Below are 18,542 nucleotides of genomic sequence, written 5' to 3'. Positions count from 1 at the left end.
GCCCCTTGTCTATCCTGACTCTCAGGAGCCCACACCTGTTCCTTGGACCTGGCCGGTTCAGCAAGTTCCATTTTCTGCAACTGTGAGCCCCTGAGGGGTGATGATTGGCTGACCTGGGCAGCCTTACCGTGCCGGCCAGCCCTCCCCAGGTGTGCCTGGGTTGAGATCAATATAAATACCACTCCAGGCAGCAAGAGCCCCTGCAGCCGTGCCTGATGCCATTTTCTCTGCCCTGTCAGCAGTCTCGGGGCTGGGCTGGTGGGAGGGAGTGAGAGGCCACGGCTTTGTGGGTGGCCCAGTGTGAGTGGGGCTCTGCTGGACTTTCTGCAGCAGTTGCCAGGCTGCCACCTGCTAAAGAAGAGGATGTGTCACCCATACCTGCTGCTGGAATTTCTCCCTGGGCAGAGGTGAGGAAGGAAAAAAGCAGTGGGGGCAGGGACAGGACGGGTATCTCAGGCAGGGAAATGGAAATCTTCCAGAAGAGCACCCAGGGCCAGGACCATCCTGGCTGGCCTGCAGGCACCAAGTCGGCCGGCATGCTGTCACTCGTGTGGCTCTATGGCCCTTCCTCTAGGCTTTCAAGTCCTTGTATATATTCAGGTGTTTTACCTGGGACGGGTGGGAATAGTTCAGCAGCAACTGGCCTGGGGCTCAGCTCACGTTTACTCACAGATGCCTCGGCACGGTGCCCCAGCTTTGCAATGAGGACGCTTGTTGCGTGGGGGCTGCTGGCTGAATGGGAGACGATTCCCCACCACTGACCAACTTCAGAATTGTTTACAACTGGAGCAAGTGCCCTGATACGGTTTTCCTCTGTGTAACTGGTGGGTTCTGTGTTTTTTTCTCTTTTTCGTTTTTGGTTCAAGGTAGATTTTATTCCTCTTTTTTGTATTTACAGATATAAGCATGGAAATAATTTATTCATATAAATACATGTATGTGCAGGGAATAATTGTTTTTTCTGTTTTATTTTTTAAATTTTATTTCTTTTTAATTTTGAATTTTATTTTATATTTTTATACAGCAGGTTCTTATTGGTTATCTATTTTATACATATAAATGTATACATGCCAATCCCAGTCTCTCAACTCCTCCCACCACCACCCCCCCAACAGCTTTCCCTCCTTGTTGTCCATACGTTTGTTGTCTACATCTGTTGCTCTATTTATGCCTTGCAAAATGGTTAATCTGTACAGTTTTTCTAGGTTCCACATATATGCATGAATATACAAGATTTGTTTTTCTCTTTCTGACTTACTTCACTCTGTATGACAGTCTCTAGATCCATCGACGTCTCTACAAATGACCCAATTTCATTCCTTTTCATGGCTTAGTAATATTCCATTTTATATATGTACCACAGCTTTATGCATTCGTCTGTCTGTGGGCATTTAGGTTGCTTCCATTACCTCGATATTGTAAATAGTGATGCAATGAACATTGCGGTGAATGACTCTTTTTGATTTATGGTTTTGTCTGGGTATATGTCCAGTACTGGGATTGCTGTATCATATGGTAATTCTATTGTTAGTTTCTTAAGAAATTCCATATTGTTCTCCATAATGACTGTATCAATTTATATTCCCAACAATAGTGGAAGAGGGTTCCTTTTCGCCACACCCTTTCCAGCATTTTTTGTTTGTAGATTTTCTATGATGCCTATTCTACCAGGTGTGAGGTGATACCTCATTGTTGAATCCATTTCGTTGAGCAAGGGGTAGGTCTTGTCTATTACATATTTGGCTTATGGAACGGTATCTGTGCTAATTTCAAACTCGGCTTTCATGCAGCACCCCAACTCACCTTCCCCCTTAAGCAGGCATAAGTTGGTTTTCTAAACTTGAGACCCTGTTCTGTTTTGTAATTCAGTTCATGTGTAGCCAAGTTCACATTCTGTGTATTAGTGATACCTTATGATGTTTCTTCTTCTGTGTGACTTATTTCACTTAGAATCATCGTGCCTCAATCCACTCATTATGCTGGCATGGGCCTGGTGACATAGATTTCATTGCTGAGTGGTATTCTGTTGTACATAAGTACCGCAACTTCTTTATCCATTATTTGCTCTCTGGGAAATTAAACTTGTGCCGTAGAAGAGATTTCTGTAAAAAGAGCCGTCCCAAATTTTGGGGTGGCTGTGTCTTTTTGATTTTAATTTCCCTAAGCTATAGGACCATAAGTGGAAGTGCCCTTGGCTCTGTTGCTTTGTTTTCTAGGTGTTTCAGGAAACACCATACACTTCTCCCGAGTGTCTGTTGGCAATGTACATCCCGCCCATCAGCATAACAAGGCGCCCAGTTCTCCATGGCCTGTCCTGCCTTTCTGGATTTTACACTTTTTTCAGATGGCCCTTTTGACGGGGGGAAGTGAGACTTCATTGTAGTGCAGATTTCCTTTGCAAGCTTGCTTGGTTGGCCAAAAAGGGCGTATGCCTTTTTTCCTGAATATATTCAGGAAAAAACGCATACGCCCTTTTTGGCCAAGTGCATCATTGTGGACGTTCTGCCTCTTTTCCTATGCTTTCAATGCAATTCCAGTCTCCCTCCTGAAATCGGTTTCCTGCAATTCTGCACCGCTTTCAAATCCTCTTGGCAGCCTTACTTCAGTATATTTTTGGACGATAGCTGTCATTTATAACTCTGCAGGTTTGTGAATTACAGTGCCCCTGAGCTCCTTTCTTCAACTCGCTTTCTTGTGACCTGGCCGCAACACCGCAGGATGGCTTCAGGCCCTAATCTGGTTCCGGCACGGCACGCTGAGCCTTTGGTTATTTCCTCTTCCTGGTGGGAAATGAGAGTTAAATTTGCCCGTCCAGACACCTCCAGCTAGTCTCTCATTGGTTCTCGCTATTCCTGTTCATCTTCCGCAGAAATTGCAAACTGGGCCAAACAGGAGGTTAAAGGGACTGACTCTCCAAGTCGGGAGAGTGTTAGTAAAGCGTCTGGAATGTTGCACCCGAGTACCAGGGTACGAAAACTGAGACATATTTGAACACGTCTCCCGATCACATGGTTGATCATACTCTAGGTTCCACATGCATGTTTTAGCTGAAGGAAGAATACCTTAAACCTGGGTAGTTGAAACCCGTGGAATGGGTACCATAAAATATGACTTCAAAGGGTCTTCATTTGCTCACCAAACCTCTGCAATCCTATCACTGCTGCGTTTATGCCCCTGTACACATGCTTGATTCTCTTTCGGAGACATAGCAATCCGTAGGTTTTAAGATACTTACTAGTCAGGTACATTCTTAGGCGTTTAATATGCGGTGTTGAGTCCATTTCGTTGAGCAAGGAGTAGCTCTTGTCTATTCCATATTTGGCTTAAGGAACTTTATCTGTGCTCATTTCAATCTCTGGTTTTATGCAGCACCCCAACTCACCTTTAACCTTAAGCAAGCATAAGTTGGTTTTCTAAATTTGAGACCCTGTTCTGTTCTGTAATTCAGTTCCTGTGTAGCCAAGTTTACATTCCGTGTATTACTGATATCTTATGATGTTTCTTTTTCTGTGTGACTTATTACAGTTAGAATCATCATACCTGAATCCACTCATTGTGCTGCTAAGGGCCTGATGACATAGATTTCATTGCTGAGTGATATTGTTTTGTAAGTAAATACCACAACTTCTTTATCCATTTTTCACTTTCTGCGATGTTGAACTTGTACTGTAAACGAGGTTCTTGTAAACAGAGCCGTTCCAAACTTTGGGGTGGCTGTGTCTTTTTGATTTTAATTTCCCTAAGCTATAGGACCATAAGTGGAAGTGCCCTAGGCTCTGTTGCTTTGTTTTTTAGATGTTTCAGGAAACACCACACACTTCTCCCGAGTGTCTGTTGGCAATTTACATCCCGCCCATCAGCATAACAAGGCTTCCAGTTCTCCATGGCCTGTCCTGCCTTTCTGGATTTTACACTTTTTTCAGATGGCCCGTTTGACCGGGGGGAAGTGAAACTTCATTGTAGTGCAGATTTCCTTTGCAAGCTTGCTTGTTTGGCCAAAAAGTGCGTATGCGTTTTTTCCTGAATATATTCAGGAAAAAACGCATACGCCCTTTTTGGCCAAGTGCATCATTGTGGACGTTCTGCCTCTTTTCCTATGCTTTCAATGCAATTCCAGTCTACCTCCTGAAATCGGTTTCCTGCAATTCTGCCCCGCTTTCAAGTCCTCTTGGCAGCCTTACTTCAGTATATTCTTGGACGATAGCTGTCATTTATAACTCTGCATGTTTGTGAATTACAGTGCCCTTGAGCTCCTTTCTTCAACTCGCTTTCTTGTGACCTGGCCGCAACACCGCAGGATGGCTTCAGGCCCTAATCTGGTTCCGGCACGGCACGCTGAGCCTTTGGTTATTTCCTCTTCCTGGTGGGAAATGAGAGTTAAATTTGCCCGTCCAGACACCTCCAGCTAGTCTCTCATTGGTTCTCCCTATTCCTGTTCATCTTCCACAGAAAATGCAAACTGGGCCAAACAGGAGGTTAAAGGCGCTGACTCTCCAAGTGGGGAGAGTGTTAGTAAAGCGTCTGGAATGTTGTACCCGAGTACCAGGGTACGAAAACTGAGACATAGTTGAACACGTCTCCCGATCACATGGTTGATCATACTCTAGGTTCCACATGCATGTTTTAGCTGAAGGAAGAATACCTTAAACCTGGGTAGTTGAAAACCGTGGAATGGGTACCATGCAATATGACTTCAAAGGGTCTTCATTTGCTCACAGAACCTCTCCAATCCTATCACTGCTGCGTTTATGCCCCTGTACACATGCTTGATTCTCCTTTGGAGACATAGCAATCCATAGGTTTTAAGATACTTACTAGTCAGGTACATTGTTAGGCGTTTAATATGTGGTGTTGAGTCCATTTCGTTGAGCAAGGAGTAGCTCTTGTCTATTCCATATTTGGCTTAAGGAACTTTATCTGTGCTCATTTCAATCTCTGGTTTTATGCAGCACCCCAACTCACCTTTCCCCTTAAGCAAGCATAAGTTGGTTTTGTAAATTTGAGACCCTGTTCTGTTCTGTAATTCAGTTCCTGTGTAGCCAAGTTTACATTCCGTGTATTACTGATATCTTATGATGTTTCATTTTCTGTGTGACTTATTTCAGTTAGAATCATCATACCTGAATCCACTCATTGTGCTGCTAAGGGCCTGATGACATAGATTTCATTGCTGAGTGATATTGTTTTGTAAGTAAATACCACAACTTCTTTATCCATTTTTCACTTTCTGCGATGTTGAACTTGTACTGTAAACGAGGTTCTTGTAAACAGAGCCGTTCCAAACTTTGGGGTGGCTGTGTCTTTTTGATTTTAATTTCCCTAAGCTATAGGACCATAAGTGGAAGTGCCCTAGGCTCTGTTGCTTTGTTTTTTAGATGTTTCAGGAAACACCATACACTTGTCCCGAGTGTCTGTTGGCAATTTACATCCCGCCCATCAGCATAACAAGGCTTCCAGTTCTCCATGGCCTGTCCTGCCTTTCTGGATTTTACACTTTTTTCAGATGGCCCGTTTGACCGGGGGGAAGTGAAACTTCATTGTAGTGCAGATTTCCTTTGCAAGCTTGCTTGGTTGGCCAAAAAGTGCGTATGCGTTTTTTCCTGAATATATTCAGGACAAAACGCATACGCCCTTTTTGGCCAAGTGCATCATTGTGGACGTTCTGCCTCTTTTCCTATGCTTTCAATGCAATTCCAGTCTACCTCCTGAAATTGGTTTCCTGCAATTCTGCCCCGCTTTCAAGTCCTCTTGGCAGCCTTACTTCAGTATATTTTTGGACGATAGCTGTCATTTATAACTCTGCAGGTTTGTGAATTACAGTGCCCCTGAGCTCCTTTCTTCAACTCGCTTTCTTGTGACCTGGCCGCAACACCGCAGGATGGCTTCAGGCCCTAATCTGGTTCCGGCACGGCACGCTGAGCCTTTGGTTATTTCCTCTTCCTGGTGGGAAATGAGAGTTAAATTTGCCCGTCCAGACACCTCCAGCTAGTCTCTCATTGGTTCTCCCTATTCCTGTTCATCTTCCGCAGAAATTGCAAACTGGGCCAAACAGGAGGTTAAAGGCGCTGACTCTCCAAGTGGGGAGAGTGTTAGAAAAGCGTCTGGAATATTGCACCCGAGTAACACGGGAGGAGAACTGAGACATATTTGAACACGTCTCCCATTCACACGGTTGATCATACTCTGGGTTCCACATGCATGTTTTAGCTGAAGGAAGAATACCTTAAACCTGGAGAGTTAAGACCCGTGGAATGGGTACCATGCAATATGACTTCAAAGGGTCTTCATTTGCTCACCGAACCTCTCCAATCCTATCACTGCTGCGTTTATGCCCCTGTACACATGCTTGATTCTCTTTTGGAGACATAGAAATCCATAGGTTTTAAGATACTTACTAGTCAGGTACATTCTTAGGCGTTTAATATGCGGTGTTGAGTCCATTTCGTTGAGCAAGGAGTAGCTCTTGTCTATTCCATATTTGGCTTAAGGAACTTTATCTGTGCTCATTTCAATCTCTGGTTTTATGCAGCACCCCAACTCACCTTTAACCTTAAGCAAGCATAAGTTGGTTTTCTAAATTTGAGACCCTGTTCTGTTCTGTAATTCAGTTCCTGTGTAGCCAAGTTTACATTCCGTGTATTACTGATATCTTATGATGTTTCTTTTTCTGTGTGACTTATTACAGTTAGAATCATCATACATGAATCCACTCATTGTGCTGCTAAGGGCCTTATGACATAGATTTCATTGCTGAGTGATATTGCTTTGTAAGTAAATACCACAACTTCTTTATCCATTTTTCACTTTCTGCGATGTTGAACTTGTACTGTAAACGAGGTTCTTGTAAACAGAGCCGTTCCATACTTTGGGGTGGCTGTGTCTTTTTTATTTTAATTTCCCTAAGCTATAGGACCATAAGTGGAAGTGCCCTAGGCTCTGTTGCTTTGTTTTTTAGATGTTTCAGGAAACACCAAACACATCTCCCGAGTGTCTGTTGGCAATTTACATCCCGCCCATCAGCATAACAAGGCTCCCAGTTCTCCATGGCCTGTCCTGCCTTTCTGGATTTTACACTTTTTTCAGATGGCCCTTTTGACCGGGGGGAAGTGAGACTTCATTGTAGTGCAGATTTCCTTTGCAAGCTTGCTTGGTTGGCCAAAAAGCGCGTATGCGTTTTTTCCTGAATATATTCAGGACCAAACGCATACGCCCTTTTTGGCCAAGTGCATCATTGAGGACGTTCTGCCTCTTTTCCTATGCTTTCAATGCAATTCCAGTCTACCTCCTGAAATAAGTTTCCTGCAATTCTGCCCCGCTTTCAAGTCCTCTTGGCAGCCTTACTTCAGTATATTTTTGGACGATAGCTGTCATTTATAACTCTGCAGGTTTGTGAATTACAGTGCCCCTGAGCTCCTTTCTTCAACTCGCTTTCTTGTGAGCTGGCCGCAACACCGCAGGATGGCTTCAGGCCCTAATCTGGTTCCGGCACGGCACGCTGAGCCTTTGGTTATTTCCTCTTCCTGGTGGGAAATGAGAGTTAAATTTGCCCGTCCAGACACCTCCAGCTAGTCTCTCATTGGTTCTCCCTATTCCTGTTCATCTTCCGCAGAAATTGCAAACTGGGCCAAACAGGAGGTTAAAGGCGCTGACTCTCCAAGTGGGGAGAGTGTTAGTAAAGCGTCTGGAATGTTGCACCCGAGTACCAGGGTACGAAAACTGAGACATATTTGAACACGTCTCCCGATCACATGGTTGATCATACTCTAGGTTCCACATGCATGTTTTAGCTGAAGAAAGAATACCTTAAACCTGGGTAGTTGAGACCCGTGGAATGGGTACCATGCAATATGACTTCAAAGGGTTTTCATTTGCTCACCGAACCTCTCCAATCCTATCACTGCTGCGTTTATGCCCCTGTACACATGCTTGATTCTCTTTCGAAGACATAGCAATCCATAGGTTTTTAGATACTTACTAGTCAGGTACATTCTTAGGCGTTTAATATGCGGTGTTGAGTCCATTTCGTTGAGCAAGGAGTAGCTCTTGTCTATTCCATATTTGGCTTAAGGAACTTTATCTGTGCTCATTTCAATCTCTGGTTTTATGCAGCACCCCAACTCACCTTTCCCCTTAAGCAAGCATAAGTTGGTTTTCTAAATTTGAGACCCTGTTCTGTTCTGTAATTCAGTTCCTGTGTAGCCAAGTTTACATTCCGTGTATTACTGATATCTTATGATGTTTCTTTTTCTGTGTGACTTATTTCAGTTAGAATCATCATACCTGAATCCACTCATTGTGCTGCTAAGGGCCTGATGACATAGATTTCATTGCTGAGTGATATTGCTTTGTAAGTAAATACCACAACTTCTTTATCCATTTTTCACTTTCTGCGATGTTGAACTTGTACTGTAAACTAGGTTGTTGTAAACAGAGCCATTCCATAATTTGGGGTGGCTGTTTCTTTTTGATTTTAATTTCCCTAAGCTATAGGACCATAAGTGGAAGTGCACTAGGCTCTGTTGCTTTGTATTTTAGATGTTTCAGGAAACACCATACACTTGTCCCGAGTGTCTGTTGGCAATTTATATCCCGCCCATCAGCATAACAAGGCTCCCAGTTCTCCATGGCCTGTCCTGCCTTTCTGGATTTTACACTTTTTTCAGATGGCCCTTTTGACCAGGGGGAAGTGAGACTTCATTGTAGTGCAGATTTCCTTTGCAAGCTTGCTTGGTTGGCCAAAAAGGGCGTATGCGTTTTTTCCTGAATATATTCAGGAAAAAACGCATACGCCCTTTTTGGCCAAGTGCATCATTGTGGACGTTCTGCCTCTTTTCCTATGCTTTCAATGCAATTCCACTCTACCTCCTGAAATCGGTTTCCTGTAATTCTGCCCCGCTTTCAAGTCCTCTTGGCAGCCTTACTTCAGTATATTTTTGGACGATAGCTGTCATTTATAAGTCTGCAGGTTTGTGAATTACAGTGCCCCTGAGCTCCTTTCTTCAACTCGCTTTCTTGTGAGCTGGCCGCAACACCGCAGGATGGCTTCAGGCCCTAATCTGGTTCCGGCACGGCACGCTGAGCCTTTGGTTATTTCCTCTTCCTGGTGGGAAATGAGAGTTAAATTTGCCCGTCCAGACACCTCCAGCTAGTCTCTCATTGGTTCTCCGTATTCCTGTTCATCTTCCGCAGAAAATGCAAACTGGGCCAAACAGGAGGTTAAAGGCGCTGACTCTCCAAGTGGGGAGAGTGTTAGTAAAGCGTCTGGAATGTTGCACCCGAGTACCAGAGGAGGAAAACTGAGACATATTTGAACACGTCTCCCGTTCACACGGTTGATCATACTCTGGGTTCCACATGCATGTTTTAGCTGAAGGAAGAATACCTTAAACCTGGAGAGTTGAGACCCGTGGAATGGGTACCATGCAATATGACTTCAAAGGGTCTTCATTTGCTCACCGAACCTCTCCAATCCTATCACTGCTGCGTTTATGCCCCTGTACACACGCTTGATTCTCTTTTGGAGACATAGCAATCCATAGGTTTTAAGATACTTACTAGTCAGGTACATTCTTAGGCGTTTAATATGGGGTGTTGAGTCCATTTCGTTGAGCAAGGAGTAGCTCTTGTCTATTCCATATTTGGCTTAAGGAACTTTATCTGTGCTCATTTCAATCTCTGGTTTTATGCAGCACCCCAACTCACCTTTCCCCTTAAGCAAGCATAAGTTGGTTTTCTAAATTTGAGACCCTCTTCTGTTTTGGAATTCAGTTCCTGTGTAGCCAAGTTTACATTCTGTGTACTCCTGATATCTTATGATGTTTCTTTTTCTGTGTGAATTATTTCAGTTAGAATCATCGTACCTGAATCCACTCATTATGCTGCTACGGGCCTGATGACATAGATTTCATTGCTGAGTGATACTGCATTGTACATAAGTACCACAAGTTCTTTATCCATTTTTCACTTTCTGTGATACTGAACTTGTACGGTAAACGAGGTTCTTGTAAAAAGAGGCGTCCCAAACTTTGGGGTGGCTGTGTCTTTTTGATTTTAATTTCCCTAAGCTATAGGACCATAAGTGGAAGTGCCCTAGGCTCTGTTGCTTTGTTTTTTAGATGTTTCAGGAAACACCATACACTTCTCCCGAGTGTCTGTTGGCAATTTACATCCCGCCCATCAGCATAACAAGGCTCCCAGTTCTCCATGGCCTGTCCTGCCTTTCTGGATTTTACACTTTTTTCAGATGGCCCTTTTGACCGGGGAGAAGTGAGACTTCATTGTAGTGCAGATTTCCTTTGCAAGCTTGCTTGGTTGGCCAAAAAGGGCGTATGCGTTTTTTCCTGAATATATTCAGGAAAAAGCGCATACGCCCTTTTTGGCCAAGTGCATCATTGTGGACGTTCTGCCTCTTTTCCTATGCTTTCAGTGCAATTCCAGTCTACCTCCTGAAATCGGGTTCCTGCAATTCTGCCCCGCTTTCAAGTCCTCTTGGCAGCCTTACTTCAGTATATTTTTGGACGATAGCTGTCATTTATAACTCTGCAGGTTTGTGAATTACAGTTCCCCTGAGCTCCTTTCTTCAACTCGCTTTCTTGTGACCTGACCGCAACACCGCAGGGTGGCTTCAGACCCTAATCTTATTCAGGCAGGGCATGCTGAGCCTTTGGTTAATTCCTCTTCCTGGTGGGAAATGAGAGTTAAATTAGCCCGTCCAGACACCACCAGCTAGTCTCTCATTGGTTCTCCCTATTCCTGTTCATCTTCCGCAGAAATTGCAAACTGGGCCAAACAGGAGGTTAAAGGCGCTGACTCTCCAAGTGGGGAGAGTGTTAGTAAAGCGTCTGGAATGTTGCACCCGAGTACCAGGGGAGGAAAACTGAGACATATTTCAACACGTCTCCCGTTCACACGGTTGATCATACTCTGGGTTCCACATGCATGTTTTAGCTGAAGGAAGAATACCTTAAACCTGGGTAGTTGAGACCCGTGGAATGGGTACCAAGCAATATGACTTCAAAGGATCTTCATTTGCTCACCGAATCTCTCCAATCCTATCACTGCTGCGTTTATGCCCCTGTACACATGCTTGATTCTCTTTTGGAGACATAGCAATCCATAGGTTTTAAGATACTTACTAGTCAGGTACATTCTTAGGCGTTTAATATGGGGTGTTGAGTCCATTTCGTTGAGCAAGGAGTAGCTCTTGTCTATTCCATATTTGGCTTAAGGAACTTTATCTGTGCTCATTTCAATCTCTGGTTTTATGCAGCACCCCAACTCACCTTTCCCCTTAAGCAAGCATAACTTGGTTTTCTAAATTTGAGACCCTGTTCTGTTCTGTAATTCAGTTCCTGTGTAGCCAAGTTTACATTCCGTGTATTACTGATATCTTATGATGTTTCTTTTTCTGTGTGACTTATTTCAGTTAGAATCATCATACCTGAATCCACTCATTGTGCTGCTAAGGGCCTGATGACATAGATTTCATTGCTGAGTGATATTTCTTTGTAAGTAAATACCACAACTTCTTTATCCATTTTTCACTTTCTGCAATGTGGAACTTGTACTGTAAACGAGGTTCTTGTAAACAGAGCCGTTCCAAATTTTGGGGTGGCTGTGTCTTTTTGATTTTAATTTCCCTAAGCTATAGGACCATAAGTGGAAGTGCCCTAGACTCTGTTGCTTTGTTTTTTAGATGTTTCAGGAAACACCATACACTTGTCCCGAGTGTCTGTTGGCAATTTATATCCCGCCCATCAGCATAACAAGGCTCCCAGTTCTCCATGGCCTGTCCTGCCTTTCTGGATTTTACACTTTTTTCAGATGGCCCTTTTGACCAGGGGGAAGTGAGACTTCATTGTAGTGCAGATTTCCTTTGCAAGCTTGCTTGGTTGGCCAAAAAGGGCGTATGCGTTTTTTCCTGAATATATTCAGGAAAAAACGCATACGCCCTTTTTGGCCAAGTGCATCATTGTGGACGTTCTGCCTCTTTTCCTATGCTTTCAATGCAATTCCACTCTACCTCCTGAAATCGGTTTCCTGCAATTCTGCCCCGCTTTCAAGTCCTCTTGGCAGCCTTACTTCAGTATATTTTTGGACGATAGCTGTCATTTATAACTCTGCAGGTTTGTGAATTACAGTGCCCCTGAGCTCCTTTCTTCAACTCGCTTTCTTGTGACCTGGCCGCAACACCGCAGGATGGCTTCAGGCCCTAATCTGGTTCCGGCACGGCATGCTGAGCCTTTGGTTATTTCCTCTTCCTGGTGGGAAATGAGAGTTAAATTTGCCCGTCCAGACACATTCAGCTAGTCTCTCATTGGTTCTCCCTATTCCTGTCCATCTTCCGCAGAAATTGCAAACTGGGCCAAACAGGAGGTTAAAGGCGCTGACTCTCCAAGTGGGGAGAGTGTTAGTAAAGCGCCTGGAATGTTGCACCCGAGTACCAGGGGACGAAAACTGAGACGTATTTGAACACGTCTCCCGTTCACACGGTTGATCATACTCTGGGTTCCACATGCATGTTTTTGCTGAAGGAAGAATACCTTAAACCTGGAGAGTTGAGACCCATGGAATGGGTACCATGCAATATGACTTCAAAGGGTCTTCATTTGCTCACCGAACCTCTCCAATCCTATCACTGCTGCGTTTATGCCCCTGTACACATGCTTGATTCTCTTTTGGAGACATAGCAATCCATAGGTTTTAAGATACTTACTAGTCAGGTACATTCTTAGGCGTTTAATATGGGGTGTTGAGTCCATTTCGTTGAGCAAGGAGTAGCTCTTGTCTATTCCATATTTGGCTTAAGGAACTTTATCTGTGCTCATTTCAATCTCTGGATTCATGCAGCACCCCAAATCACCTTTACCCTTAAGCAAGCATAAGTTGGTTTTCTAAATTTGAGACCCTGTTCTGTTCTGTAATTCAGTTCCTGTGTAGCCAAGTTTACATTCCGTGTATTACTGATATCTTATGATGTTTCTTTTTCTGTGTGACTTATTTCAGTTAGAATCATGATACCTGAATCCACTCATTGTGCTGCTAAGGGCCTGATGATATAGATTTCATTGCTGAGTGATATTTCTTTGTAAGTATATACCACAACTTCTTTATCCATTTTTCACTTTCTGCAATGTGGAACTTGTACTGTAAACGAGGTTCTTGTAAACAGAGGCGTTCCAAATTTTGGGGTGGCTGTGTCTTTTTGATTTTAATTTCCCTAAGCTATAGGACCATAAGTGGAAGTGCCCTAGGCTCTGTTGCTTTGTTTTTTAAATGTTTCAGGAAACACCATACACTTGTCCCGAGTGTCTGTTGGCAATATATATCCCGCCCATCAGCATAACAAGGCTCCCAGTTCTCCATGGCCTGTCCTGCCTTTCTGGATTTTACACTTTTTTCAGATGGCCCTTTTGACCAGGGGGAAGTGAGACTTCATTGTAGTGCAGATTTCCTTTGCAAGCTTGCTTGGTTGGCCAAAAAGGGCGTATGCCTTTTTTCCTGAATATATTCAGGAAAAAACGCATACGCCCTTTTTGGCCAAGTGCATCATTGTGGACGTTCTGCCTCTTTTCCTATGCTTTCAATGCAATTCCAGTCTACCTCCTGAAATCGGTTTCCTGCAATTCTGCCCCGCTTTCAAGTCCTCTTGGCAGCCTTACTTCAGTATATTTTTGGACGATAGCTGTCATTTATAACTCTGCAGGTTTGTGAATTACAGTGCCCCTGAGCTCCTTTCTTCAACTCGCTTTCTTGTGAGCTGGCCGCAACACCGCAGGATGGCTTCAGGCCCTAATCTGGTTCCGGCACGGCACGCTGAGCCTTTGGTTATTTCCTCTTCCTGGTGGGAAATGAGAGTTAAATTTGCCCGTCCAGACACCTCCAGCTAGTCTCTCATTGGTTCTCGCTATTCCTGTTCATCTTCCGCAGAAATTGCAAACTGGGCCAAACAGGAGGTTAAAGGGACTGACTCTCCAAGTCGGGAGAGTGTTAGTAAAGCGTCTGGAATGTTGCACCCGAGTACCAGGGTACGAAAACTGAGACATATTTGAACACGTCTCCCGATCACACGGTTGATCATACTCTAGGTTCCACATGCATGTTTTAGCTGAAGGAAGAATACCTTAAACATGGGTAGTTGAAACCCGTGGAATGGGAACCATGCAATATGACTTCAAAGGGTCTTCATTTGCTCACCGAACCTCTCCAATCCTATCACTGCTGCGTTTATGCCCCTGTACACATGCTTGATTCTCTTTCGGAGACATAGCAATCCATAGGTTTTAAGATACTTACTAGTCAGGTACATTCTTAGGCGTTTAATATGGGGTGTTGAGTCCATTTCGTTGAGCAAGGAGTAGCTCTTGTCTATTCCATATTTGGCTTAAGGAACTTTATCTGTGCTCATTTCAATCTCTGGATTCATGCAGCACCCCAAATCACCTTTACCCTTAAGCAAGCATAAGTTGGTTTTCTAAATTTGAGACCCTGTTCTGTTCTGTAATTCAGTTCCTGTGTAACCAAGTTTACATTCCGTGTATTACTGATATCTTATGATGTTTCTTTTTCTGTGTGACTTATTTCAGTTAGAATCATCATACCTGAATCCACTCATTGTGCTGCTAAGGGCCTGATGACATACATTTCATTGCTGAGTGATATTTCTTTGTAAGTAAATACCACAACTTCTTTATCCATTTTTCACTTTGTGCAATGTGGAACTTGTACTGTAAACGAGGTTCTTGTAAACAGAGCCGTTCCAAATTTTGGGGTGGCTGTGTCTTTTTGATTTTAATTTCCCTAAGCTATAGGACCATAAGTGGAAGTGCCCTAGGCTCTGTTGCTTTGTTTTTTAGATGTTTCAGGAAACACCATACACTTGTCCCGAGTGTCTGTTGGCAATTTATATCCCGCCCATCAGCATAACAAGGCTCCCAGTTCTCCATGGCCTGTCCTGCCTTTCTGGATTTTACACTTTTTTCAGATGGCCCTTTTGACCAGGGGGAAGTGAGACTTCATTGTAGTGCAGATTTCCTTTGCAAGCTTCCTTGGTTGGCCAAAAAGGGCGTATGCGTTTTTTCCTGAATATATTCAGGAAAAAACGCATACGCCCTTTTTGGCCAAGTGCATCATTGTGGACGTTCTGCCTCTTTTCCTATGCTTTCAATGCAATTCCAGTCTACCTCCTGAAATCGGTTTCCTGCAATTCTGCCCCGCTTTCAAGTCCTCTTGGCAGCCTTACTTCAGTATATTTTTGGACGATAGCTGTCATTTATAACTCTGCAGGTTTGTGAATTACAGTTCCCCTGAGCTCCTTTCTTCAACTCGCTTTCTTGTGACCTGGCCGCAACACCGCAGGATGGCTTCAGGCCCTAATCTGATTCCGGCACGGCATGCTGAGCCTTTGGTTAATTCCTCTTCCTGGTGGGAAATGAGAGTTAAATTTGCCCGTCCAGACACCTCCAGCTAGTCTCTCATTGGTTCTCCCTATTCCTGTTAATCTTCCGCAGAAATTGCAAACTGGGCCAAACAGGAGGTTAAAGGCGATGACTCTCCAAGTGGGGAGAGTGTTAGTAAAGCGTCTGGAATGTTGCACCCGAGTACCAGGGGAGGAAAACTGAGACATATTTCAACACGTCTCCCGTTCACACGGTTGATCATACTCTGGGTTCCACATGCATGTTTTAGCTGAAGGAAGAATACCTTAAACCTGGGTAGTTGAGACCCGTGGAATGGGTACCAAGCAATATGACTTCAAAGGATCTTCATTTGCTCACCGAATCTCTCCAATCCTATCACTGCTGCGTTTATGACCCTGTACACACGCTTGATTCTCTTTTGGAGACATAGCAATCCATAGGTTTTAAGATACTTACTAGTCAGGTACATTCTTAGGCGTTTAATATGGGGTGTTGAGTCCATTTCGTTGAGCAAGGAGTAGCTCTTGTCTATTCCATATTTGGCTTAAGGAACTTTATCTGTGCTCATTTCAATCTCTGGTTTTATGCAGCACCCCAACTCACCTTTCCCCTTAAGCAAGCATAAGTTGGTTTTCTAAATTTGAGACCCTGTTCTGTTTTGGAATTCAGTTCCTGTGTAGCCAAGTTTACATTCCATGTATTACTGATATCTTATGATGTTTCTTTTTCTGTGTGAATTATTTCAGTTAGAATCATCGTACCTGAATCCAGTCATTATGCTGCTACGGCCCTGATGACATAGATTTCATTGCTGAGTGATACTGCATTTTACATAAGTACCACAAGTTCTTTATCCATTTTTCACTTTCTGTGATACTGAACTTGTACGGTAAATGAGGTTCTTGTAAACAGAGGCGTCCCAAACTTTGGGGTGGCTGTGTCTTTTTGATTTTAATTTCCCTAAGCTATAGGACCATAAGTGGAAGTGCCCTAGGCTCTGTTGCTTTGTTTTTTAGATGTTTCAGGAAACACCATACACTTCTCCCGAGTGTCTGTTGGCAATTTACATCCCTCCCATCAGCATAACAAGGCTCCCAGTTCTCCATGGCCTGTCCTGCCTTTCTGGATTTTACACTTTTTTCAGATGGTCCTTTTGACCGGGGGGAAGTGAGACTTCATTGTAGTGCAGATTTCCTTTGCAAGTTTGCTTGGTTGGCCAAAAAGGGCGTATGCGTTTTTTCCTGAATATATTCAGGAAAAAACACATACGCCCTTTTTGGCCAAGTGCATCATTGTGGACGTTCTGCCTCTTTTCCTATGCTTTCAATGCAATTCCAGTGTACCTCCTGAAATCGGTTTCCTGCAATTCTGCCCCGCTTTCAAGTCCTCTTGGCAGCCTTACTTCAGTATATTTTTGGACGATAGCTGTCATTTATAACTCTGCAGGTTTGTGAATTACAGTGCCCCTGAGCTCCTTTCTTCAACTCGCTTTCTTGTGACCTGGCCGCAACACCGCAGGATGGCTTCAGGCCCTAATCTGGTTCCGGCACGGCACGCTGAGCCTTTGGTTAATTCCTCTTCCTGGTGGGAAATGAGAGTTAAATTTGCCCGTCCAGACACCTCCAGCTAGTCTCTCATTGGTTCTCGCTATTCCTGTTCATCTTCCGCAGAAATTGCAAACTGGGCCAACAGGAGGTTAAAGGGACTGACTCTCCAATTCGGGAGAGTGTTAGTAAAGCGTCTGGAATGTTGCACCCGAGAACCAGGGTACGAAAACTGAGACATATTTGAACACGTCTCCCGATCACACGGTTGATCATACTCTAGGTTCCACATGCATGTTTTAGCTGAAGGAAGAATACCTTAAACCTGGAGAGTTGAGACCCGTGGAATGGGTACCATGCAATATGACTTCAAAGGGTCTTCATTTGCTCACCGAACCGCTCCAATCCTATCACTGCTGCGTTTATGCCCCTGTACATACGATTGATTCTCTTTTGGAGACATAGCAATCCATAGGTTTTAAGATACTTACTAGTCAGGTACATTCTTAGGCGTTTAATATGGGGTGTTGAGTCCATTTCGTTGAGCAAGGAGTAGCTCTTGTCTATTCCATATTTGGCTTAAGGAACTTTATCTGTGCTCATTTCAATCTCTGGTTTTATGCAGCACCCCAACTCACCTTTCCCCTTAAGCAAGCATAAGTTGGTTTTCTAAATTTGAGACCCTCTTCTGTTTTGGAATTCAGTTCCTGTGTAGCCAAGTTTACATTCTGTGTATTCCTGATATCTTATGATGTTTCTTTTTCTGTGTGAATTATTTCAGTTAGAATCATCGTACCTGAATCCACTCATTATGCTGCTACGGGCCTGATGACATAGATTTCATTGCTGAGTGATACTGCATTGTACATAAGTACCACAAGTTCTTTATCCATTTTTCACTTTCTGTGATACTGAACTTGTACGGTAAACGAGGTTCTTGTAAACAGAGGCGTCCCAAACTTTGGGGTGGCTGTGTCTTTTTGATTTTAATTTCCCTAAGCTATAGGACCATAAGTGGAAGTGCCCTAGGCTCTGTTGCTTTGTTTTTTAGATGTTTCAGGAAACACCATACACTTCTCCGGAGTGTCTGTTGGCAATTTACATCCCGCCCATCAGCATAACAAGGCTCCCATTTCTCCATGGCCTGTCCTGCCTTTCTGGATTTTACACTTTTTTCAGATGGCCCTTTTGACCGTGGGGAAGTGAGACTTCATTGTAGTGCAGATTTCCTTTGCAAGTTTGCTTGGTTGGCCAAAAAGGGCGTATGCGTTTGTTCCTGAATATATTCAGGAAAAAACGCATACGCCCTTTTTGGCCAAGTGCATCATTGTGGACGTTCTGTCTCTTTTCCTATGCTTTCAATGCAATTCCAGTCTACCTCCTGAAATCGGTTTCCTGCAATTCTGCCCCGCATTCAAGTCCTCTTGGCAGCCTTACTTCAGTATATTTTTGGACGATAGCTGTCATTTATAACTCTGCAGGTTTGTGAATTACAGTGCCCCTGAGCTCCTTTCTTCAACTCGCTTTCTTGTGAGCTGGCCGCAACACCGCAGGATGGCTTCAGGCCCTAATCTGGTTC

This window comes from Pseudorca crassidens, chromosome 6 (assembly GCF_039906515.1).
Source record: "Pseudorca crassidens isolate mPseCra1 chromosome 6, mPseCra1.hap1, whole genome shotgun sequence".
Lineage (NCBI taxonomy): Eukaryota > Metazoa > Chordata > Mammalia > Artiodactyla > Delphinidae > Pseudorca > Pseudorca crassidens.
The sequence above is the reverse complement of the archived record's forward strand: the minus strand, read 5'-3'. Positions refer to the sequence as shown.